The sequence below is a fragment of the Mustela nigripes genome, chromosome 10, assembly GCF_022355385.1.
Source record: "Mustela nigripes isolate SB6536 chromosome 10, MUSNIG.SB6536, whole genome shotgun sequence".
Lineage (NCBI taxonomy): Eukaryota > Metazoa > Chordata > Mammalia > Carnivora > Mustelidae > Mustela > Mustela nigripes.
Genome location: NC_081566.1, coordinates 26,291,647 through 26,318,602, shown reverse-complemented (window position 1 = coordinate 26,318,602; position 26,956 = coordinate 26,291,647). Strand labels below are relative to the sequence as shown.

At 35.6% G+C, this 26,956-nt stretch overlaps 1 protein-coding gene and 1 non-coding gene across 3 annotated transcripts in view; both read right to left on the bottom strand.

The window, feature by feature from the left end:
- The window catches only part of COP1 (COP1 E3 ubiquitin ligase), a 246,533-nt gene that overhangs the window by 10,833 nt on the left and 208,744 nt on the right, over positions 1–26,956 (bottom strand). The window lies entirely within an intron of this gene.
- Positions 11,323–11,463, bottom strand: LOC132026350 (small Cajal body-specific RNA 3). The gene has a single exon (XR_009406869.1). It is a non-coding gene; the product is annotated as a small Cajal body-specific RNA 3 (non-coding RNA).

The window sequence follows — 26,956 nt, the reverse complement described above, 5'->3', positions numbered from 1 at the left end:
ATTATCTCTCTAAATGCCTGTAATAATAAAGCAGAAAGGTTTAACATCAATAATGTATTAAGGTATAGCTTAAGAAAAGGATAAAAAGCAAATTAGACATAAGTATAAACATGATAATAATAAAAAGCAGAAATCAATAAAATAAGGTAAAAAATAGGTAAAAATTATTAAAAACAAAAACTAGTTTTTGAAATAAATTGATTAAAAAAAGATAAAGGTAAATTAACAATATCAGGAATGAATGAGGGGATTATCCTACAGTTATTAAAAAGGATAGAGAATAAATATAGACAACTTTATGCCAAGAAAATTGACAGGCAATTAAATGTATAAATTCTATGAAAGATGCAAATTCCGAGAAGAAAGATAAAGAAAGATAAAGTCAGAATAACAGGAGAAAGGAACACTTCCAAACTCAGTTTATTAGACAAAGTCACAGAAAGACATTATAAAAAAAAATGCAGACCAAATGCCTTCACAAACAGATTTAACCCTTAACAAAATAAGCAGAATTTTGCCACATACAAAGAATAATGCATCATGTCTATCTAGGATTTATCAAGATATTCTAGTTGGCTTAACATTAAAAAAAAAAATGAATGTAATTCACCATTTTAAACAGAACGGGAAATCACATAATCATAATTGACAAAGAATTTAATATGACAGAATTTAAAACTTATTCATAAAAAGAACTCCTAGCACCTACCAAATGAAGAACAGAAAGGAAATCCCTCAAGGTTATAAGGAATTCCTATGAAAAACTTTAAGCTAACATCACACTTAATGGTGAAATACTGAACTCTTTCTCTTCCAGACTGGAGGGGCAAGGGAAGGATGTTTGCTTTTACCACTTCTATTAGAGGTCCTACCCCATGTAACAGTCAAGAAAAAGAAAGAAAAAACAAACAGATGAGAAAGGAAGCAGTAAAATTATCTTTATTTGTAAATGACATGATTGCCTATGTAGAAAAGCATAATAAATCTTAAAAAAAGCTACTAAAACTAATAACCTGATCTAGCAGCATTGTCAGATATGTCATTGTATCAAAATCAATATATTTCTATAAATTAAAAATGATGAATAATTAGCAAATGGATTTTTTATTTTTTATTCTATTTATTTATTTATTTGTTAGAGAACACCCAAGCACAGGCAGACAGAGTGGTAGGTAGAGGCAGAGGGAGAAGTAGGCTCCCTCCTGAGCAAGGAGCCCGATGTAGGACTCGATCCCAAAATGCCGGGATTATGACCTGAGCCGAAGGCAGCTGCTCGCTCAACCAACTGAGACACCCCGGCGTCCCAGCAAATGGATTTTTAAAAGATACCATTTACAATGGCATCAGAAACATGAACTACTTAGGGACAAGCTTAAAATATATTAAGATCTGCATGTTGAAAATATTAAACAATGTTGAAAGATATCAAAGAACACCTGAATAAATGGACAGACATATTATCTTCATGGACTCCCATAAAACAAAAGTGGTTTTATGTGTAAGTCTTGGTACTCATGATGATAAACATTTATAACAAAGGAAGATAATCATTAAACAAAAATCAGAATATAGCCCTTTTCTTACTTAATTTTTCCCAAATGTTAAGCATTACGTTGAACTGACTCCTGCTCTCAGAATGAGTAATTTTGTACGAAAAAATGGAAATAAAAAACTTTGTTAACAAATTTGAATACTTAAACCACGTATAAAAATTCTTACAAAAAACTGACCGCAAATGAGCAAGAAGACAAAGAAAACATGAATCATCTGAAAGGCATTAAAAAAAAAAGTCAACTGTCAAAAACTTTTCTCTACCTCAGGCTTACATGGCTTTATCTACAAGCTCAGTCAAATATTCAAGAATAGAGTACTTTTAATATCACATATTTGTCCACAGGAGACTGCTTAATTTTTTTCATGAAACTTAACATAATTATGAAATCAAAATGTGACAAGAACAATAAAAGAAAGGAAGATTCTAGACCAATGTTTTTCATGAAAATAGATGAAAAAATCCCAAATGGAATAGCAGCAGGTCAATTTTAATAATATATATGAATAATACATCTTGACCAAGTTGGGCTTATTCCAATGAGGTACAATTGATTAAAGATTAGAAAAAAATATCACTCAATATTTAAAAGATAATTATTAAATCATCTTCAATAGGTACAAAAGAAAGCAATATACTCCAGCTTCATTTATGGTGAGAACTCTGTGCAAGCTGAAAATTGAAAGAAACTTCCTTATAAGGTTTCTACAAAAATCTTATATATTCAAAAGTTTTCCCTTTTGTGAGTAAAAAGATGAAAATGCCAGGTATCATCACTTCCCTTCAACATTACACTAAAATGAATAAAAATTAGGTATAAAATTGGGAAAGTAAAAACTAAACTTTCATTACTTGTGGATCATATTATTATGCACATAGAATATTCCAGGAATCTAGAAATTGATAATTAAAATTAGTAAGGAAGTTAATAAGCTGCTGGATTAAAAGAAAAATGGAGACAATAACATCCCATTCCTCAGAGGTCACTGTGACACCTTTCTTTCTTTTTAATATTTATTGGTTTACTTCAACTGGTGATATACATATGTGGCAAAAATTCAAACAGTACAAAGAATAGGAGAAAAGTATCTCTCACTCCCCTTTTCTGAGTACCTGAAGTAACTACTGTGATCAGAAGTGAAATCTTTCCAGAAAAACTTTGCATCGTTACTGTGAACTTCAACTGCATGGCAGATCAAGCCAGTCTTCAGGGTTATCTCAGGATGTAAAAGAATCTTTTTTCTACCTGGTGATTCTACTCTCTCCCTACCTTGTTTGAGTTTCAGGTAACAAATAACCCTACTTTAAACTTGGGATTTCATCCTTGTTAAAGTGACAAACCATATTTTATATTCAATTCTAAGCCCCTTGATCACCTAAGAGAAGTCTCTAGGTTTCTCTTACAGGAAAAGCAATTCCACAGAGATCACTTCTTTATTTCTGGACATATTATTAACTGGCCCCCAGGATGAAATGGATCTGACTATGTAAGACAATCCATATTCTTAAAAATCAAATTAACAAAACATGTGGACAAAAATACACTGTACAGATAAGCCAGAGTAGCAAAGTGGAATAAACATTCACTGGAGTCACACTTAAGTTCAGTGGTCTCACACTTCCAAACTACATTATCATTATCATGGACAAGTTATGTAACCTCTCTAAATCTCAGTCTTCTCAAAAATAAAATAAAACTGAGCTAACAGAACTAACAAAGGGAAGGGAAGGGAACTAACAGAGTTGTTATTAAGACACACATATAAATATCTGGCAAAGAATATGCAGCTTATAAGTGAGTGGTTTTAGGGGAAAGTCGTTGCATCTGCCTTTTTTTTTTGGGAAGAGAGAGTGGGGGTGGGCAGAGGGAGAGAGAAAAAATCTTAACCACGCTCCCCACTAAGCACAGAGCCCAACCCGGGTCTCAATCTCACAACCCTGAGGATCATGTCCAGAGCCAAAATTCAAAGTCAGATGCTTAGCCGACTGAGACACCCAGGCACCCCAAGGGAAAGTTGCTTATAGTTCCAGGTAAGAGTTTAAGAAAAAGAAGGTAGCCAAACTGTCAAAAATCATGAGAAGATGAAAGGACTGTTTATTAGTAATGGGTTTTTGGATTTGACATTAAATGACTTGGTGATCTCAAAAGCAACTCCACCTGAAGTTCAAGTCTGTAGCATTAAGGGCCTTTGCACAAGTTCCTGGAGCTAACTCAGTCTTTAGAACCTGGCTTTTATAGAAGCTTCTGAAAAAAAGCTTTCCCTAATCTCCAAGGTGATAAGGTTAACTCTCTCCAAACTGTTTCCACAGAAAGAACAAATGTCCATTATCACAGCACTTTCATATCATGATAGTGGCTTCTGTATAAAGTTTATTAATTTCACGTCATTTTATTCATCTATTGCTATCCATCCATTTATCATTAGGGCAGATATTATGTGCCAGGTATTCTGCTAGGTACTGGAGTTCTGAAGATGAGTAAGATATGATGTCTGATCTTGAGATTATGGAGTAGGGGGGAAACAGACTTTGAAATAGAAAACTACTATATTATTATGAGAAAGACAGAGTTCACAGGGGCAACTGAGGAAGCAAGAAGGAAGTGATCCTGTATCTGGAAGAGATAAGAAAGCCTTCATACATAAGACCACAAATGAAACATGAAAAAGTAACAGTTGAAATTTCTCATAAGAACAGACAGAAGATATTTTAGACAAAGGGACATGGTTATGCAAATGCTTTAAGTCTGAAGGGAAAACAGTGTTTGGGGTGATGATAAATTATGAGTCAATTTGTATATTAGCTGAAGATTAGAATAATAGGTTGAAGTAAAAATGTAAACTATTTTCTCATACCAGAGTTAGGATTTTATTTATGGATAGCAAGGAGTCAATGGCAAGGAAAAGACAGAATTCCTTTTTTCCTAATAGTGTTGTATTCCCTCAGTGATGTTTCATTCCCCTCCCACATTCCCCACGCCACTTAGTCACTGTCTTTAATCGTATGCCTTAATAAAACTCTTAAATCCACATCTATTGAGTTAAGCAAGTAAAATTACAAAAAGGAAAAAAAAAAGTTTGTATGCCAGTAGGTGGGAGACAATTTCTGTATCCTCAAGCATACTTCAAAAGTTTAGATTTTTTAAGTAGGCTCCAAGCCCAACATGGGGTTTGAACCCACAACCCCGCGAACAAGAGTTCTACACTCTACTGACTGAGCCAGGCAAGTACCCCAAAACTGTTTTTCATAAGCAAATATACTGAAACACTTTTATGGTGATGATAATTTTTTTTTGAGAGACAGCGTGAGCAGTAGGGAGTTGGGGATGGGGGGCAGAGGGAGATGGAGAATCTCCAGCAGACTCCCTGCTGAGCACAGAGCCCAACATGGGGCTCGATTTCATGACCCTGAGTTCATGACCTAAGCTGAAACCCAGAATCAGACGCTTAACCAACTGAGCTACCTAAGTGCCCCAATATACTGAAATGCTAAAATAAACATGTTTGTCATATGTGAGGTTAACTTTAACATTTTTAAAAGGAAACTGAATACAGAAAAAAAAGTACTGATTATTTAATAACCCACCTAATGGGACCACTTCTAATCGTCTCTCAGTATAATGTACTCTACACATTGCTATAAAAATATGATCACATGGTAATTTCATCTCCCTGGACAGTGGACTTTAGGAACTTACTAATGCCTACATAAGAAAGTCCACATTTCTTTTTTCAGTATGGCATTCAAGACTATGTCATCTGGAACCTCTCTCATTTCCCAACAGAGTTTCTACCCCACTTCTTAGTTAGACTACTCTATTAGAAGTTTCTGAAATTATAGTTTCTCTCATCTATACCTTTGTTCACACTGCTCTCCAGCCTGAAGGCAGTGTAGCTAAAAGAATGTGGGTTTTGGAGCCAGGCAGAGCTGAATTCAAACTCTAACTCTACCTCTACTATTCCTTATTTAGTTGTATCTTGAGTAAATCAGTTAATGTCTCTGAACCTTAACTTCATTTGCAAACAGAGGCCAAACATATGTATATACATTTTTATGGTGATGACTTTGAATTAAGATGGCACTTAGGATATAATGCCTGGATGTTACTAAAAAGATACTGGTTTATGGTCTTCTGTCCAGGCATGTTTTTTACCTCTGTCTTAGGCCTTCTAAAACCCTGCATGTTTTTATGAAGCCCAGCACAAGAGCCAGTATTTTCATAAAGTCTTCCACAATTCTCCCAATTAGAAGTAATTTCTCCCTACCTAGGGTCAATACTTTCCCTTTATAAATATTTATATTGGGTCATAAACCATCTAAATAGATGTCATATATTTAGGAATGAATTTTATGGGGCGCCTGGGTGGCTCAGTTGGTTAAGTGTCTGCCTTCATCTCAGATCATGATCTCAGGGTCCTGGGATGGAGCCCTACATTGGGCTCCCTGCTCAGTGGGGAGTCTGCTTCTCCTTCTACCTCTACCTCTACTCCTCCCTACTGCTTGTACTCTCTCTCTCAGTCTGTCAAATAAATAAATAAAATCTTTTTAAAAAAAGGAATGTATTTTATATATTGGGAGATGTATTAATTATTTATATATTTATATATTTTAAGATATATATTAATTATTAAATGTATTAGATTAAATCTAATGAATTAAAAGCAAGTGCAGGTTGTCCAGTTATATGCGTAAGTGTAGAAAATGCTGAAGATGATGATAGCAACATTTATTGTTTATTGCCTGGTCATTAGCCTTGAGTTTCTCACCTATCCCGATACTTTCCATATATTTTCTTATTTGGTTCCACAATATTACATGGAAGATACTATTATTCTGATATCAAAAAAGAGAAAACAGAGCCACACAAAGGTGATTAACTTGCCTAAAGCATCATTGCTAGTATTAAGTGCCAGTATGAATACAAATCTGACAACCATCATTGCTAGTATTAAGTGCCAGTATGAATACAAATCTGACAACCTGACTTTAGTACTCTTAATCATAAACCTAAGGCCCTATGAAGCGATAAATGACACATGCCTCCCTGCCTCCTACATGTTTAAAAGCACAGTCTTGACAAATAAGGATCTCAAAAAATTCTGAAACATTTTTCCCCCCAAAGCAACTTTATGGTCTGTGTTATAAAACTAAGGAAGAGAAGGACTCTGAAGATTTTATTGGGAGAAAAACAAAGTTAAGACATACGATTTTTAAGACTGAGTCTTCCCTTCAAGTGATGGAACACGGTTAGTGACATGGCAAATGTAAAGTACACTGAAATACTGTTCACATTTGTCTTCTAAATGAAGAGATGCAGTTGAGATAGCTAGTAAAAATTAATGAAAGTAGTCGGTCTTCAACAGTTTGTTCTATAGTCACTGAATTTTCTTCTTAAGGTGTCCACTAAGTTAAAACTGTACGTCAATTTAAATCCTTCAGACAAACATTCATATAATGAAACTGGTAAATCACTGTGTACAACACACACTATTTGCAAATACAACTCCAGAGAGGACACAAAACACAGAGGAAGATGGCTGAATTTAGTATCTTCCTTAAACATAAACAGAGAAGTATATAAAAATATAAGGTAAACTAGGTTTCAAACAAGAACAACTCACAATCTACATTATATCTGTTAATTCCTTAATAGCTCCTCCACAGAGCTTTTGTCTCTTTTTTAAATGAACTGGTACCTTTCTTCTCATTGCGAGAAAGGAGTGCTAATTGGAGTGATGACTACAGTGTCACTTCAAATACTTTAGGCTCTTTTCATATCAAGATTATAAACATAAAATTGGGACTTTTGCCTCATTTTATTTTTTTTTCATTTTGGGGTGGGATGGAAGAGTAATGATATTTATAGTTAAAATACATCTGGATGGGGGGCCTGGGTGGCTCAGTGGGTTAAAGCCTCTGCCTTTGGCCCAGGTCATGATTCCAGGGTCTTGGGATCGAGCCCCGCATCAGGCTCTCTGCTCAGAGGGGAGCCTGCTTCCTTCTCTCTCTCTCTCTCTCTCTCTCTCTCTCTGCCTACTTGTGATCTCTGTCAAATAAATAAATAAATAAATAAAATCTGGAAAATTAGAATGTTTTTTCCCTTCATATATGAGTTCATGGATTCTGTATATGGCCAAATCTGACTTTGACTCAGCATCCTGTAGCCACAGAACACTTTAAATTGAATTTGCCCTTTCAGTCTTTCTGTTCATGTATGATCTAGAGTTGCTTTATGACCATCCTCTGCCTTTCCCTTGAGTTGAGATGCAAATACAATACATAGAAATTTTTAACAGTTTTTCTTCTATCAATGCTCTGTTAAGTGATACTGGTCAGTTATCTAGTTTCTTCACTCTTTATTTTCTTCAAAGTATCCCTAAACCTTCACAAACTTTCTCATAGTACCCTATAATTTAAATACAAAAAAGGAACATACTCAAAGTGCTAACATTTTGCTGCTTCATCTTACTGTGCCATAGCAGCTTTCCTGACATGCAGAATCATTCTTTTATTGAAACCACTTTAGAGAAGATCTTGTCTTTTATCAAGTTCATGTTGTTTCTGATCTCAGAGTTACATGTATTTCACTTTTGTATGGCTATGAATCATCAGGAGAACCCATCAACTTGACCAGAGTGTGTTCATTTACCTTAACACAGCCATAATCTATGCTGCACACGTGCATCACGTGAGAGCCCACACAAAGATACTCAAACATGCATCCCAAAAAGATCCTCAAAGATTTCTAAATAAACACCATTTGTAAGCCTGACAGTTTCTTTTAGTCTCTGACCTTTCTTTTAGCACTGACTTCATAAAATATATGTAAATATGTCTAAGAAAAAATGAGCACAAAACTATAATCTATCAATAAGAGGTCCTGCTCTTTAAACTGAAATGTTACAATCCTCCCCACCCCCCGCCTTCTCTGGTATAGAGAATCTAAGGCTGAGTTATTTGTCTGAATTGAGTTTGTAAGACAGACAAATCTTAGAATCTAAGATTCTCATTTTACTATCTTACAGAGACAGTAAAACCAAATGCAAAAAACCAACCTTCTATCATTATTACATAACCAATCATTGAGCACTACAGGCCAGTTACTATACAAAGGCTTTATATGAATTATTTCACTAAGTCTCCACTGGGCAGTCTTATTGAGGAAAATGTTATTTTCATCCTCAATTTACAAAAGAAACATGTTCTTAAAGAGACTTAACTTGTTCAAAGCCATATACAAAGCTATGGAATAGCAAAACTATGAATCAACATATGAAGACTGATACAATATATACCAATTGCCAGCTTGTAGAATACTGATTTAATAAACATGTGGTTTTGGCCCCAACCCAAATTTACACAATCAGAATGCAAGGAGAAAGGAGTCTTAGGTGAATATTTGATATCTATGGGAAAGCCTCAGCTCTCATATATATGGATGTTACATCTCAAATTTCATATACCTAGAGTCCTTTCTATATGTAGAATTTGGTCTTTTATGGGTCTCCCTAGAAGTATGATTTTGATTGATATCACTGGAGAAACTAAGATGGAAGAGCGTGTTCTACAGTCAGGCTGTAAGGCTGTGCCAGTACTCTATTCTTCCCTGCCAATCCCAACTCAGATCTAGGAGGTTTGGAGTTTCTTCATTACGAGGAAATCTTTTCAAGATCATTCAGTTAAATCTAAACTCTCTCTTTCCTCCCCACTGGTATCCTTCCTCAAGATGATAATGGGCACCTATGTAAGCACAAACTGTAAAGACTATTATTAAAAGAATGATATAGTCATAATTTACAATTAATAAAATAATGGGTTAAACTTTTAATAAAACCTATTATATTCATCACATCATACTTCATTTTTTTTATTGGTTCAAATACCTGTTCTTATAACTAACTTATCTAATAAGAGGAAATGAATTACTCTGCTAATCAAAAGGACTCCTAAATTTGAAGGCTTATCAGATTTTTCAAATTCAAACTTTTTAAGCTTTTTAAGTAAGATTTTCTGAATGACTAGCGGAAACATCCCATATAGAAGATAAAACTATTTAACAGCAGGAGGGGGCACCAACCTAGGCATCAACCTCGTTTTAGAAAAAAAGGAACATAGCTATACCATTAAATATCCGACTGTCCCTGATTTTAGCATATCCTTGACCATAAAAGTGGTTATAATTCCATTTAATCTTTAAGGACAACAGAAATATTACAGACACAAATATTTTTTCTTACAATGGGATTTAAAATTCACATTGTGAGAATCAAACTCTGAGCTTCCACAAAACCTTAAATAGCAAAGGATGTATAACTGATGGAACTGGTACAAAACACACTTGCCTTCACACTCAAATAAATCCATCTCTAATTACTATGTCAGCTCTGATCTGTAATATATGAGAATCACTCAATTCCTATATGATACATGTGATTGTAGTAGAAGCCAGCTGCCACTTCCCAGATTTACTGGAGACTGTGGAGGAGAGAGTTTAAGGGGCATATATGATCTGGCAGCAAAAGGGTGAGGGCACTACATAGCTACATGGAAGATGAAATGGAAGAACTGGTAGCAAGCAGATTCAAAATGATGAATGCTTTGAAAAGGATTTAAGAACACAAGGTTAAATAAGTTAAATAAGTACTATATTTCCTGGGCTTGGCTGAAACATCCTAGAAAATAACAAAAATGGTGAGGACAACTTTGTAAACTTTGTAAACACACCTTGAGATAGATTCAATCATGAGGCAGTCTCTTCCCTTTTGAATTAGACCTCAATAATATTTATGTTGATTTTTACTCAGAGGTCATTTTGACGAAGGGTCTTGAACCTTTAGTTTCTTGTGTAAAGAAGCAGAGCACAAATAATACAAGCGAGGGGCACCTGAGTGGCTCAGTCGGCTAAGCACCTGCATTTGACTCAGGTCCAGATCCCTGCTCAGCAGGGAATCTGCTTCTCCCTCTCCCTCTGCCCCTCCACCTGCTTATGCTCTCTGCTTCTCAAATAAATAGAACCTTTAAATAATAATAATACAAGTAGTACAAAATCTTAAAATGGTTCCTCAAAATAAAGAGCAGACTAATGATTTCTAAAGAGCTTCGAAAAATAAGGCTATGATTCAATATTGTCTGATACAGTAATTGTCCAGAAGAAGAAATATATGGGAATTTCAAAGCCACAAACAAGGACAGATACCCATGCAATTAGTTATAAATAAACCCAGCTGTGGTTTGCTTACAGCACACCCTGGTGCTGTGAATTAGCAATGCTATAGCAGGTCCCTCCCCTGCTGACAGAACACACACAATGAAAAACCCAAGATTTCAAATTTAGTGCTAAGAAGTTAATACTTAGTAGCAGCTTTTTCCTGGTAAAGATCATTCCTCAAATTTGTTACAGACTTTAAAATTTGCATAAACTGTGTTTGGAAATATCACTTTCTTAATGATGAATCAATTTCTAACCAGAAACTTCATGGAAGCTACTTCTGATTAGCTTCTTCATATCTATAATATTGATTGACCTCTACTGATAACCCTGATTTAAGTCAATGACCTCTCAGAAAATAGTATTTCTATATTCAGTCCACTTGCTGGCTGTAGGTTCCTTAATCAATCAAACAATACCTATTCTTAAAACAAACCATAAGGTATCTATAACCCAATTGGAAGTAACCTTACTTGGTGTCTATTAAAAATTCCGTACACTTACTGACCAAGACAGTAAACAAAATAGCACAGAAAGCAGTACTTGGAATGCTGGTTTAAAGGTTGTATGGAGGGGAACGATCAGACTTAGCCAGCTATCCTAAGCCAGACAGAGACCTCCATGTTTATGTAGGATCACTGCAATTTGTAGACAAAAGGCATTTTTCCATTTGTCCACATAGTTGGTTCCTGCAGGTTCCATTTTTGGTGTGATTTATTATTAAGAAGCCTTCAGTTATCCTGTCTTTCCTGTAGCAACTTCCCAACTGCATTAGTTTCTCATTTAAATACCCTTCAATGCATTCAAATAAACTACAGAAAAAAATAGGATTCCGAAAGAAATAGAAAAAGAACCATAAAAAAAAAAATGCAGCATATAAAAACCAAAGTGATCTTTACTCTAGGAATAAAGGTTGCCAAGAACATGTACAAGGGAAGGAGGACTGAGATACACACACCAAACAAATCACATATGTCCACCAACTTCCCTTTATTCCTAATGCTTTCTAAACTCTCCTCCTTTCTCATTTCCCAGCCCCAATCAGGTTAATTTTCCTTGACACAAAACAACTCAAATATGATCTCTAGACACCCATAACTTCCCTCACATATCAATACCTCCAGACCCTGGATACACCCCTGAATAAAGCTTAAGAACAATGTGCTTGCAATCACGTATCTGACAGAAAACAATTACTCCATACTGCCGATCAATACTACGGAGGGCCTCTGATCATGGAACTGTGCATTTCTAAGGGCACTATTTGCACATTTCCTCCAGAATACTCTGGCAAAACTATTTCAAAAGTTCTGTACTACTTTAAGGATACCGTGTAATACAGAAGAAATGGTAATGAATTTAAGACACGGGGACCTGGACTGTATTTTGGTTCTGTCACGGTACTGGCTTCACCTTCGTGGAAACTCAATTCCTTCAATTATAAAGCGGAAATTTCAGGTACTTCACGGAATTTTTATGAAAACTCAAACGAAACAGTAAAGTATCTAACCAAAACAGGAAGTGGCATATTATAGGCACCAAACAAGTAAGTGGCAATTATTATTATTATTTTTTAAGATTGTATTCATTTATTTGACAGAGAGAAAGAGAGATCACAAGCCGGCAGAGAGGCAGGGGGAAGCAGGCTCCCTGCTGAGCAGAGAGCCTGACTTGGGGCTTGATCCCAGGACCCTGAGATCATGACCGGAGCCAAAGGCAGAGGCTTAACCCACTGAACCACCCAGCCGCCCTGGCAATTATTCTTAATAAAATACTATAACCTAATTTTTTTTTTAAAGATTTATTTTAGAAAGAGATAGCAGCAAGGAGGGGCAGAGGATAAGGGAGAAAGAAACATAAGCAGACTCCACACTTATCACAGAGCCTGATGCTAGGCTCAATCTCATGACCCTGAGATCATGATCTGAGCCAAAACCAAGAGTTGGACATTTAACCAGCGGAACCAGCCAAGCACCACAACCTAAATTTCTTTGTAATTAAAAGGCAGTTGGTGGGCACCTGGGTGGCACAGTTGGTTAAGCGTCTGCCTTCAGCTCAAGTCCTGGGGCTGAGTTGGGAGTCCTTCTCTTTTTCCCTCTGCTCCCCCTACCCTGCAGCTTGTGCACTCTCTCTCTAATAAATCAAATCTTTAAAAAAAAAAAAAAAAAAGAGGGGGGGTCGCCTGTGTGGTTCAGTGGGTTAAAGCCTCTGCTTTCAGCTCAGGTCATGATCCCAGGGTCCTGGGTTCGAGCCCTGCATCGGGCTAACTACTCAGCAGGGAGCCTGCTTCCCCTCCTCTCTCTGCCTGCCTTTCTGCCTACTTGTGATCTCTGTCTGTCAAATAAATAAATAAAATCTTTAAAAAAAAAAAAAGAAAGAAAGAAAAAGGTGTTGTCTGAAGTATGAATGTCCTAGTATATCACAGTCACCATATTCATGATCTTATAAAATTGATTAAAAACATAAAGCAGGCTCCCTAGGTTAAGGAGATTTAAATTTTATCTTAATTGTTTCCTAGAAAACTAAGTAGAACTAACTATAACAGCTTTTGGTGTTATTTTTTGCTCTCAAAGTAGAAGCAAGAAAGATAACTGGGGCAACGCAAAATGAAGTACAATTAGAGAATATGCTTGAGTGGCAGCTGGTAAAACGCATTCTATAGGTGCATCAGTAACTGTTAAAACCCAGAAACCAAGGACAGAGGAACAAAAATGTAGGGACTGAGCTGGAAAAGGGTGAGAGGATTTAAGTAAGTGGGAGAGGGAGGAGAGGCAATACAGAAATTTTTAAATTTCGTGACTTGGAAGAAGATACAGCCAAAAGGAAATAAGGATGTTAATATGTCGAAAGTAGAATAGTAAAATCAAAGGAATGGTGTTTCATAATACATTTCTTTTGGTTGTACAGAATAAATTCCTGAGCTCAATGACTGATTTAAACTGACTTCACAGTGGGGCATCTGGGTGGCTCAGTTAGTCAAGCATCAGACTCTTGATTTTGGCTCAGATCACAATCTCAGGGCTGTGAAACCAAGTCCCGTGTAGGAGCTAAGCATGGAGTCCGCTTGAGATTCTCTTCTTCTCTCTCTCCCTCTCTACTTGCCCCACACTTGACGCACGCTTTCTCTCAAACAGATAAGTAAAATCTTTAAACAAATCTCACTGCTTTTTGTGGCCATTTAGAGTCTTTGAAATTTAGTTAGATGAAGTATGTTAATTCAGCAAATACTTATAAAACAAATATAAGAAGGAAAAAAAGCTCAACAACTGATACTTTATAGTACTTTATTACTTATAAATCCATGAGCAGTGTGTTAAAAATGAAGACTCCGGAGCTTCTGGGCTGGTGAACACATTCAAGTGACAGGAAGATGGTTTGCCCAGGACAAGAAAGCTCTATACTCCGCCACTGCCGCCAGCAGCAGCAGCAGCAGCACCTTTCTCTGTGCATCTTTTCTATTTGGCTTTCCCTGAATTGTATTCCTTTATAATAAATTAGTAAATGTTTGGTCAAATTTGGCTGATTAAACATCAGGATATGCTACCTTTTGGGAGACACATCTTTGACTCCAGCTTTAAGATCCTGATTTACTACAAGCACTACAAGAATGTTCTAGCTTTTATTTGTGCTATTGAGGAGATCAAAGGGAAATCACAGCCTATTATCCAATGTTGCCTTTGGAGCTGGTCTTTGTAACATCTTCCAAAGTGACCAAATTCCAGGGGGACTTAGAATTTTAATGTGGCTCTTGGAAGGGCTGAGACAATAATACCTAGGTTACTCCTCTGAAATGAAGAACAGGTCTGTGGTGGTCACTGCTGGAAACATTTTTTTGCCCCATCCCCAATGGATACATTACTGGATCTCTACCAATTTCCACAGGTGGGATCAACACTGGATGTGCTGGGGATGGGATCTTTGTTTCTCCCATGTAATTTTAGGCTATTTAATAAAAAGAAAGAAGAGATTTGTGCATTCCATAAAGAAATAAAACCACCACCATAGAGGTTCCTGCATCTCACCTTCTTTGAAACATTAACTTAATAAGTCTGAGGTTTAGAAACTTGCATTTTTAATACAAATCCCAGGAAATTAATAATTCTGAGGTAGATAATCAGTAAGACCATGCTTTGAAAAAACACTAGTATAGACACTGGAAACTGTCTATAAGTGTTGAATTCAGAGAAAGGAGAAGTCTGCATTTTTCTGCTATTTTTCTGTTAGTGAGAGGGAAGTGGAAAGATTTAAATAAACAAAATTACTGAGTGCCTATTTTCCTGATCCCATGTGAGGCCAAGACAAGACCAAGATGAACAGGACAAGAGTTTTTATCCTAATGAGGCTTTTGAGTTCAATAAAAATGACTATGTATGTGAAGCTTATTTTAATACTTTTACATAATCTATGTAAGTTTACTTAGTTAAAAAAGATATTATATTCAGTACTGGAATTTGAAATACCAAGTGGCTCACGGGATTTCATAGACAATTTAACTTCACAAATGGAAATTCAAAATAAATACAATAAAAAGGGAAACTGAGAGCTATGTTGTTACCTATACTAGTGTTGTTTACATGTACTAGTAAGTAAATGTCCTATTCTCTTTTCTTTCATCCTCCCATTTCAGTATTTTAAACTAGTCCATAACAAAGGAAACTACACAACATCAGCACAACTTCACAGAACGGAGTTTTGAATGCCTCACCTCTATTTTCAAGTGACATTACATACCTGCAAAGGATTCAAGTAAGACTGAGGTAAAGAGTAAGTTAACATAATGAAAATTCAGATGTTGACTTTCACTGCAAATGGAGTCACGAGTTCTTAAACATCACACATTTTTAAATATTTATTGTTTATGAGGTGATGGGAAGAAGTAGGAGCTGTTTTTAATGGAACAACTTTGTAAGACTTGGAGTTACAGAAAAATATAATGGACCTCCTTGTGAAGAAGGAATTTCTGGTCACCAGAAGCATTCGAAAAGTTTGAAGGATACCCGATCAGAAATGTGATATAATTCATTTCTACACTGGGCAAAATGTAAGGAATCTAATGGTAGTCATCTAACCAAATAACACTACTACTTCTGTGGCTACGAAACTCAGCACTGTACTTAAAGAACTTCCCGACTATGACATTACATTATGTAACACATAGAAGTACAGAAATGGGCATCTGGACATAGCGAGCAGAAGCTCAAAGGCACAAGGGTAAACAAACAATCATGTGGTTTTTGAGAGTCTTCAAACAGTTCAGTGTTGCTGGAGTGTAAAATGTGCCTATGCAAGTGGTATGTGATAATGCTGAAGAAGTAGGTGTTAAATGTCACATAAAAAAGCTTAGATTTTATTCTGTAACCATTAGACACGAGGGAGCATTTTAAACATGGGACTATGAGGTGATGGCCGGGGGTGATGAAGGCCTGAACGAGTAGGGGTAAGTGGCAGAGTAGCAGGGGACAAAACGGAGAATGGATTCAAGATTAAAGGATAATGAGATCAGATTGTGCTTAGACACATTCCAAACTTGCTTTTACATTTCTAAGAGTCCATTCTTTAATGGTCAAAACCTTGTACTTAAATAGATTTGATTTTAAGTTTATAGAATACCAAAGAATACGGGTGCCTGGGTAACTCAGATCTCAGGGTCCTGGGATAGAGCCCCCTCCCAGGGCTCCTGCTCAGCATGGAGTCTGCTTCTTCCTCTCCCTGTGTCCCTCCCTACTCCCCCACCACTTGTGCTCTCTCTCTCTCAAATAAATAAAATCTTAAAAAAGAATACTGAGGAATAGGAGCATATTTAATAAAATTTTAAAAAATTAATCCAATACTTTCCATGTTGTAGTAAATCACAGCAATAGTCTATACTGTCTGAATTTCAACAGAAATCCCCCTGGTCATTAGTAGAATACCAAATTGGTTTAAATGTGTCTTCACAACTGTCAGTCACATTCTAAAAGTCTGGCAAACTTTAGAGAAACTTTCCTTATTTGAGACTCAAATTAAAATGCTCAATGGGTTAAGATGTTACATTATAACTTCTAAATACCATAAATATTTTCCTCACACTTCCAAAAAATTCTTGTCCTGGCTAAATAGGTCTTGAGACTTTCGTTAGCAAACAAATTTCAAATAGATGATTTCATTGCTACTACCAATTCGGATACTGAATTTGTGTTTTGTAATTGAGATTACTTTTGTCACTTAACTAAATGATTATCTGTGGTAATGGCAAGGGAGGGGTGGATTACAGAAGAACATACATTATACACCATATTTTGCAAAAGATAATTATCCCAAAATGTAATAAGAAATCAAAAACCTATTACTATTAATAGAGCTCTGAAATATACTGACAATACACAAATTTAAATACCAGGAAGTAAGTCTAAGATAATTAAAAATGATTGTTAAAAACCCCTTCTACCTACAGAAGTAATGCAAGTACTAAAAACTAGAAAGTACAGCTTGGAGATAGAGAAAGCTGGAAAGAGCAACGCCCCTAAGATAACAAGAAAAAAAAAAGGCTGAACAACTGCTAACTAAGGACATTTCTTGGACCTGTTAAAGAACTGTTTAGGGAAAAAAATCTAAAAACCAGAAGAAACTGGTACCTGCAGGAAGAGAATGCTACAGTATTTGCTTACCTGAACCAGAAACAGCTGGATAAACCAGCAGGAATTTTAAGTTCCTGTTTAACAAAATACCACAAGGTGCCTAGCATGATGTGTGAGGCCCCTGTGACTATAAACATTGGGGGTGGGAGACTAGCATGCTTTTCTAGACTTTTCTTCCATGATCCCCACCTGGGAAGAATGGAGAGAATCCTCAGAAAATGTCTCATGTGTTATTGGCTGGAGGAAAGGAACAGCAACCATTTCCTAAAACCATGCAGATATACACCTACTATGTCCCTATACAGAACAAAAGGATTAGTCTGTAGAGGAAAGGGGGGGAGGGACTTATAGTCTGAGGAGAAACTGCAGTTGAGGGAGAACAGGAAATAAAATGTTTTGCTCTTAGGAGAAGGGCAGGAACATATGCTAGATCCAGCATTTCATTTGGAAGATGGGCAGAAAGGTGAACTAACTCCACACCCTCAAGACCTAGGTTCACAGGACCAAACTTGGAATGAGGATTATTCAAAATTTAAAAGAACATCCCTCCTCTCATAACTACCCCCACCACATAAACAAGGAATATAGCAAAGATTGCTACAAGAGACAGATTTGTTCTGGGAAGCAGTGCAAAGAGCAGACCGAAAATCCAGCAGAGAACACACTGAGAAAACTTCTGGCAAAGCAGCCAAGACTCTAAACATAAAGTATTACTAGATATGGTCCAATGAGGGTAATCACAGCAAGAACAAACTTTGAAACAACTTAAATCATGACTATGTTAACACAACTCCCACAATGAAAGTGTGGCAGAACGAAAAGTGTACACAGCATACCCATAAGTATTCACAGCATACAAAACATTTCCTTCAGTATCTACTGTCCCATACAATATGTACGGCTTTTAACCAAAAATCACAAGGCATTCAGGGAAAAATAATCTGAGGAGACAATCATTAAACTAGACTCAGGCATGACACAGATGTTGGGACTATCTGTAAATCAAACCAGATCAATACTTACATTAAAAGTAAATAATTTAAACACCCAACCAAAAAGTAGAGATTTTAAGACTGAGTAACTGAAGAACATTTACATGCCATCTACACCTTACCTTCGGACATAAATAAACAAACTGAAAGGCACTAAGATGACATACCAAAGAAGCTGTAACTGAAAGAAAACTAGAATTGCTGTATTAGAATATGACAATAGACAAAAAGGAAAATTTCATAATGATGAGTTTATACACATCACAGAGCTGTAATAATTATATAAAGAACACAAAACAAAACTACATAAATCAAAATCTGATGGAATTGAAAAGAGAAATAGAAAACTGAACAATTTATACCTGGAGATTTAAAAATTCCCACTCTTTACAGCTGACAGAACAACTAGACAGAAAATTAGCAAGATTATACAAAAATTACAAAACCTTATCGATTAAGTTGACCTAATTAACATTTATAGAACAGTCTACCGAACAAAAGCAGAATACAGATTCTTCTCAAATGCATGTGGAACATATATGAAACCATGAAAGTAATTTTAAACCCCAAAAGTAGAAGCCATATATTCCTTAGACTACAACAAAATTAAACTAGAAACCAAACTTGGATATTAAACAACACATTCCAAGTAACTCAAAGGCCAAACAGAAAATATCAAGGGAAATTTTAAAATATTGTGATCTGGATGAAAATTAAAAATTAAAGGAGCAGTTTAAGTATTAAGTGCATGTTCCTTTTGGATTATTTTTTCAGAAGTGGTAGAAACAGGTGGTAAATAGGCAGGGGAAAGCATTAAAAAAATAAAATGTTGTCATAGACCCTTCATCCATTAACATTTTATTTCAAATGCGAGGCTAATGACCACTAAAAACTTCCTCTGAAGAGCTGCTGTTGATTTTTTCTCTAGACGGCACAACAAAGCTAGAGTGAATAGCAATTACCTATTACTTTTTTTACTGACATGTTGATGCTCCAGAATATTTCAAAAACACTTTCAAATGGAGAAAGAATGGAAGAGGAATAAAGTTAAGTGGTAAGACATTATGTGCTTTGGCAATGGTGAGTACTATTACTTTTAATGAATGGATTTGTATGGTTCTTGAAAAAATTATATGAGGTTATGATCCCAGAGCCCCAGAATCAAGTTCTGCATCAGGCTCCCTGCTCACAAGGAAGTCTGCCTCTCCCTCTGACCTTCTTTCCTCTAGTGCTCTCTCTCTCTCATATAAATAAATAAAATACATATATTACTTATATGTATATGCATGCATGTTTGGAGAAAAAAAAAACATTTCTACTTCCCTAAAAATGTGAGTTTAAATGTCAGTTATTTCACAAAATATAATGACTGCTCAAGATAAAACTTCAACATAATATATATATATTTTGAACAATGATAAAGTGGGTAAAAAGAACTAGCAGGTCAGATTAATTCAACCTCATTTCCAGGACTTCAAATCTAAAGTATAATCAATTCACTCAATTAAACTTGCCATCCACAATATTTAAAAAGAAAACAAACATAAAACTTTCCCCTATAATTCCCCGTCAGGTGGAATAATCTATTCAAAACATACCTTTGACAAGAAAAATCTAGGGGTCCCAGGTCAGAACTGAAATATACTCACACAAATAAGAAAAATTCATCTTAATATTATCTGGGATACTACATCTGAATCACTTCAGAATATATGAAGAAAACACTAAATACTAAAAGACTATTATGCTGGTCCTTACCTTAGAGTCTAAACAATAAACATGACTTTCAAATTTTAAAAGGGTAAAGATCTAAAGAAAAAAAAAATTTTTTTTAAGATTTTATTTATTTATATGAGAGAGAGAGAGCACTAGAGGAAAGAAGGTCAGAGGGAGAGGCAGACTTCCTTGTGAGCAGGTAGCCTGATGCAGAACTTGATTCTGGGGCTCTGGGATCATAACCTCAGCCAAAGGCAGTTAGTTACTTAGCCAACTGAGCCACCCAGATGCCCCTAAAATTTTTATATATAGCCTTCACTATGAGATAAAAAATTATGTAAACAAAATTGATCCAGTAATTCCACTACTGTTTACCCAAAGAAAACAAAAACATTTATTCAGAAAGATGAGTACACTGCTGTGTTTTTACTGCAGCATTCTTTATAATAGTCAAGGTATGAAAGGAACCCAAGTATCCATCAATAGATGAATAGGTAAAGAAGATGTAGTAAATTATCAAAGAGTAAAATGAAATTATGTTTTTGTACCATTTTGAGAAGGATGGAAACTAAACCTTGCACACTAAAAAATCAACAAAAAGAATCTTATTGAAAGTTAACATAACTACTCATACAAAATGAATAGCTACTCTATTTTCTAAACAACTGACTAAGTTTCCCAATTAAGAATTTTCTCTTTTCAGGATTAATACATCAAAACACCCAGGTGATAATGCAGAACAACTGGTAAGATAATTATTTACACTACAGTAAATTTTTCATTAAAAAAAAACAGAAATATAGAAGATTATAATTTTTAAGAAAATTTATAATCAAATAGTTCAACATCCTTTTTTGTTATTTTTTACCCATATAACATGAAAATTCTATTTCACATTCCTTTTTTATAGTTCCTATAAATACTTTCAGGACCTATCACCAGGCATACTGATTACCAACAAACTGTTAAAGTAAACACATTATGGATGCAGTCTTTTTATTTCAAATTAGGAATATTTTACTCTAAATAATTCTTCCTATAAAGCTCATGTTAAAAGTAAAACATGGGAAAAAAAGTAAAACATGTTTTTTATTTATTCAAAGTCTTATTAATAACACTTGGCATACACCATAAAACATACCTTCACTAAGCTGGCTGACATACATAAGCCCAATCGAAACTTCTTTTAATAAACAGATTTAATTCCTAGATGGGAAAAAGGTGGGTCTTTTTTTTTGTTTGTTTTCTGGTTTAATAATGTTGTTTTATTTATTTATTTGATCATTATATTAGCCATCACAGTACATCCTTCGTTTTTGATGTAGTGTTCCATGATTCACTGTTTGCATCTAATACCCATTGCTCCATGCAATATGTGTCCTCCTTAATACCCATCACTGGGCTAACCCATCCCCCTAACTCCCTTCCCCCTGAAATCCCCAGTTTGTTTCCTGGAGTCCATAGTCTCTTATGGTTCTCATGGTTCTTCTCTTACCCCTTGATTAGGAAAAAGGTGTTTTTGTAATCTTATTGAGCTGTTTTTCTCTTTACCTTTGAGATTATATGCAGATTATTAGCAATTTAATGGAGTTATTTTTTCTTTTTTCATGTGTATTTTGTTAAAATAGAAAATGAGGATTTTTTTTTAAGATTTTATTTATTTGACAGAGGCACAGGGAGAGAGGGAACACAAGCAGGGGGAGTAGGAGAGGGAGAAGCAGGCTTCCCGCTGAGCAGGGAGCCCAACGGAGGGGCTCAAACCCAGGACCCTGGGATCATGAACTGAGTGGCAGACAGATGCTTAAATGACTAAACCACCCAGGTGCCCCAAAATGATATTTTTAAAAAGAATTTTTAAACTGAAGTATAGTTAACATAGTGTTCTATTAGTTTCTAATAGTTCTAATGTATAATATAATGACTCAACAATTCTACACATCACTTAGTGCTCATCACATAGTCTTAATCCTCTTTATTTCACCTATCTCCCTACCCACTTCAACTGTGACAACTACCAGTTGGTTCTCTGTATGTAAAGTCTGTTTTTCTGCCAAACTATGGAAAGAGCCTAGATATCATCAAACAGATGATATGAATGGATAAAGAAGATGTGGTATATATAAACAAGGGAATCATCAGATGTGGTATATATAAACAAGGGAATCATTTTTTTGATGCAGCCATCAAAAAACTCTGCAAAGATGTGGATGGGACTAGAGGGTATTAGGCTAAGCAAAATAAGTCAATCAGAGAAAACACAGAGGAAGGGAGGGAAAAATGAAACAAGATGAAACTAGAGAGGCTGATGGACACTGGGGAGGGTATGTGCTATGGTGAGCGCTGTTAATTGTGCAAGATTGATGCATCACAGACCTATACCGCTGAAACAAATAATACATTATATGTTAATTTTTAAAAAAGAGTCTGTTTTTCTGTTTCTCTTTTGTTCTTCGCTTGTTTTGTTCCTTTAATTCTACAAGTGGAATCATGGTACTTGTCTTTTTGACTTATTCCACCTAGCATTATACCGTAATCTATGTTGCTGCAAATGGCAAGATCTTGTTCTCTTTTATGGCTGAGTAGTATTTCAGTGTGTGTGAGTGTGTGTGTGTGTGTGTGTGTGTTTACCCATTCTTCTTTTGATGGATTCTTGGGTTCCTTCCATATCTTGGCTATTAGAAAGAATGCCACAGTATAAACACAGCAGTGTACTCATCTTTCTGAATTAGTGTTTTTGCTTTCTTTGGGTAAACATTAGTAGAATTAGTGGATCATATGATAATTCTATTTTTAATTTTTTGAGAAACTTCCATACTGTTTTCCACAGTGGCTGCACCAATTTACGTCCCAATTAATAGTATACAAAGGTTCCTTTTCCTCCACAAACAAGTTATTTGTCTTTTTGATTCTAGCCATTCTGACAGGTGAAAAGCGATATATCACTGTGGTTGTGATTTGCATTTCCGTGATGATGAGAATGTCTTCATGCGTCTATTGACCATCTCTATATCTTCTTTGGAAAAAGGACTATTCAGGTCCCTCGTCTTTTAAAATCAGATTATTTATTTTTGGGGTGTTGAGTTGTAGAAGTTCTTTATATATTCTGGCTATTAAAAGATAATATCATTTGCAAATACTTTCTCCCATTCAGTAGGTTGCCCGAATGGGAGGAAGGAAACTAATGGTTTCCTTCACTGTGCAGAAACTTTTTAGTCTGATGCAGTCCCAACAGTTTATCTTGGCTTATGTTTCCCTTGCCAAAGAAAAATGTTTCTATGGCTAATGTCAAAGAAATTATTCTCTGTTTTCTTCTAGGATTTTTATGGTGTCAGGTCTCACATGTAGGTGTTTAATCCATTTTGAATTTATTTTTGTGTATGGGATAAGAAAGTGGTCAGTTAGTTTCATTCTTTTGCATGCAGCTGTCCAGTTTTCCCAATGCCATTTGTTGAGGAGACCATCTTTTTCCCATTGTATATTTTTCCCTCCTTTGCCATAGATTAATTGGCCATATAATCGTGGGTTTACTTCTTGGCCCTCTATTCTGTTTCATTGATCTACATCTCTACTTTCATGCCAGTTCCACACTGTTTTGATTACTACATTTAAAAAAAAAAGATTTTATTTATTTATTTGACAGAGAGAGATCACAAGTAGGCAGCGAGGCAGGCAGAGACGGGGTGGGGGCGGCGGCGAAGCAGGCTCCCGCTGAACAGAGGGCCGGATGCAAGGATGCAAGTCTCAATCCCAGGACCCTGGGATCATGACCTGAGCCAAAGGCAGAGGCTTTAACCCACTAAGCCACCCAGGTGCCCCCTGATTACTACATTTTTATATTTTATCTTGAAATCTGGAATTGTAATGCCTCCAGCTTTGTTCATCCTCCTCGAGACTGCTTTGGCTATTCAGAGTCTTTTGTGGTTCCATACAAATTTTAGCATTATTTGTTCCAGTTCTGTGAAATATTTTTCTTAACTATGTATTAACACGTTAATATAGAATCCTTCATACAGTTGGTCTATTCTTTATATGACAGATGTACTTTGTATAAATGTCAAATCATATCAATTAAAATGCTTATTAACAGCCAAAAATCTCATTTGAGTTTTACAACAGCCCTGTGAAACAGTAATCTTGTGTCACTTCCTTTCCTAAAAGATGAGAAGGTAAATAGAAGCAAAATCATTTGGTTAAGGTTTCTCATTCTCTTAAAATAAATAGGTAACATAACTCTGGACTAGAAAAAGAAGAGGAAAAAAATAAAGGGATTGAAATAATGAACTTCTGTTCACTTAGTTCTGTGATTTTTTTTTTTTTTTAAATCTGCCAGACTGGGGTGCCTTGGTGGCTCAGTCAGCTAAGTATCTGCCTTCAGCTCAGGTCATAATCCCAGGGTCCTGGGACGGAGTCCTGCATCAGGCTCCTTGCTCAGCTGGGAGTCTGCTTCTCCCTCTGCCCCCCCACCGACTCTTACTCCCACTCCCTCTTTCTCTCTTCTCTCCCCTTCCCGCTCACAAAAATAAATAAATAAATAAATAAATCTTTAAATTTGTCAAGCTATATAAGAATCAATATAAAATTCAAAGTGAGAGCAGAAAATAGAAACTTACAATTTTTAGTAATTAGTACTGCTAGTATAATTTATCGTCCTATCAAGTCAACTTGCCAGACATTTTGTAGCACTAATTTTTAATCATTAATATTTTGATCCTCTTTAGGAAACAAATAAAAAGCAATTAACGCTTTAATAAGTACATGGACATGACAAACTTCTTCATGTGCTTTTAGTGGGTCAAAGAACATCCTAAAAAACCTTGTGGGGTAGGTTCTAGGAATTCCAAGTTAAGAACTTTGTTGCAGAAAAATCAAAGAGCCCCAAAGGATGACTAAGAGTAAACAACTATGGTAACTGCTAATCTAACCAAGACACATATTTGATTTAACAAGGAGCTTTTAAGAAAAAAAAAAAAAAAAAAAAAAAAGGATTCAGTACTGGAAAACTAGATAATCACACCAACTAAGTACTAATCTGAAGTTAGAATTACCATCCATCCTATTTCTGTTAGTATTTCAATGTTAACAGAGATAACTAATGCAAATATTCAAGACTACAGTTATATAGTTAGAAAAATGAGAATGCTACCGTACAGATGGTTTCATTTTACATACAGGTTAGGCTGCAACAATCAAAAGTTCAGAGCAATGTCAGAAAGGGAAAAAAGCATTGGCCTATTATTTTTCCCATCTCATAGTATGTTCATCAGAGGAACATGAGAGCAGCTGTTATTAAGATGCAATATAAATTCAAATACAATAACTTCCTATTAACCTGTGACAGTAAGAGTCTATCTGAACACTTGCTGACAATGTGAAGTTGCCAAAATTAATGCAAAACATAATGTAGTAATTATAGTATCAGAAACATTATATTAAGAGTGAATTAGTAAAGACTATGGGAACAAAGAGGTGCCTGGGTGGCTCAGGTGGTGGGGTGTCCAATCCTTGGTTTTAGCTTGGGTCGTGATGTCATGGGATCAAGCCCTGGGTGGGGGCTTGATCTGCACTCAGTGGAGTCTGCTTGACATTCTCTGCCTCTGGCCCTCCCCATGCTTGTGTGCATGCTCTCTCTCTCTCTCTCTCTCTCAAAATCAATAAATAAATCTTAAAAACAGAAAAAAAAAAAAAAAGAATATGGGAAGAAAGTTCAAATTTTAGGGAGATTTTTAAAAAGTGAATTATTTTTCTTGCCACTGTTATATGTAAAATATTCATAATTTAGACGGATAGTCCTTGAGGGGCACCTGGGTGGCTCAGTCCATTAAGCATCCAACTTTTGATCATTCTCAGGGTTGTGAGACAGCCCCGTTGTCGGGCTCCATGCTGGGTGTGGAGTCTCCTCAGAGATTTCTCGCTCTCTTCTCCCTCTGTCCCTTCCCCCTCTCTCTCCCTCTTTTCTCTCTCTTTCAAATAAATAAATAAATAAATAAATAAATAAATAAAATCTTTTAAAAAAGTGTAGTCCTTGAAACGTGTTACAATTTGTTCAATAAGGATTTCTACAATTGGCTTAAGAAAATTCCATTTTTCTTAGAAAATTGCCCTTACAAAACTTGTTTCACCACGTTTTCAACATCAAGAAAGTTTCTCTTCTCAGATAAAGTTATGTCTAACTGTCAAAAGGGTTCTTTCCTTACAGCTAATGCACATCCTAGAATTAGAGGCAGTTATTCCATTTTAAGGGAGTTCAGAAGCTGAATCAAGAGAGAAAAATAATGCAAACCAGGCAGTTTCTCAAACAATGTTTTCATGAATTTGTATATATGGGATAAAACAAGGTTTAGCTTATTAGAGGACCTACATATAAACAATATGGTCTTACTATAAGCATATAAATGGTTTTACATATATGGTCAACTGGACAATAGAAATCGGATATACAGCTCCTTCAAATTAAAGAGGGAAATGAAACTCAGATGTTAGATGACTTACCTACATCAACAAAGCTAATTAACTGCTATAAGCCTAGAGTCTTCATCCTTCTAATACAACAATGGATACTGCAAATTTAACTTCAAATATATTTCCCAAATTTTTGGAAAAAAGTAAAACCCTATCCCCACTTCCTTTGTCTTGCCTATAACATTTTTTTGGTTGTTGTTAATTAAACTAAAACCACAAATCAAAAGTTGAAGTCAATCACTTTTCTTAAATTCCTTTACATAGTTGCACAGATAAGGTTCAAAGTTCTTAACACAGTCCAGAATTAATCCTTTACCACTTTCCATTTCATCTCCCACTAGTCCTGTTACATCCTAGCAGGCTCCAAACATTCTTCTTTCATATTCTTAAGCTTTTGCATATGCTGTTCCTT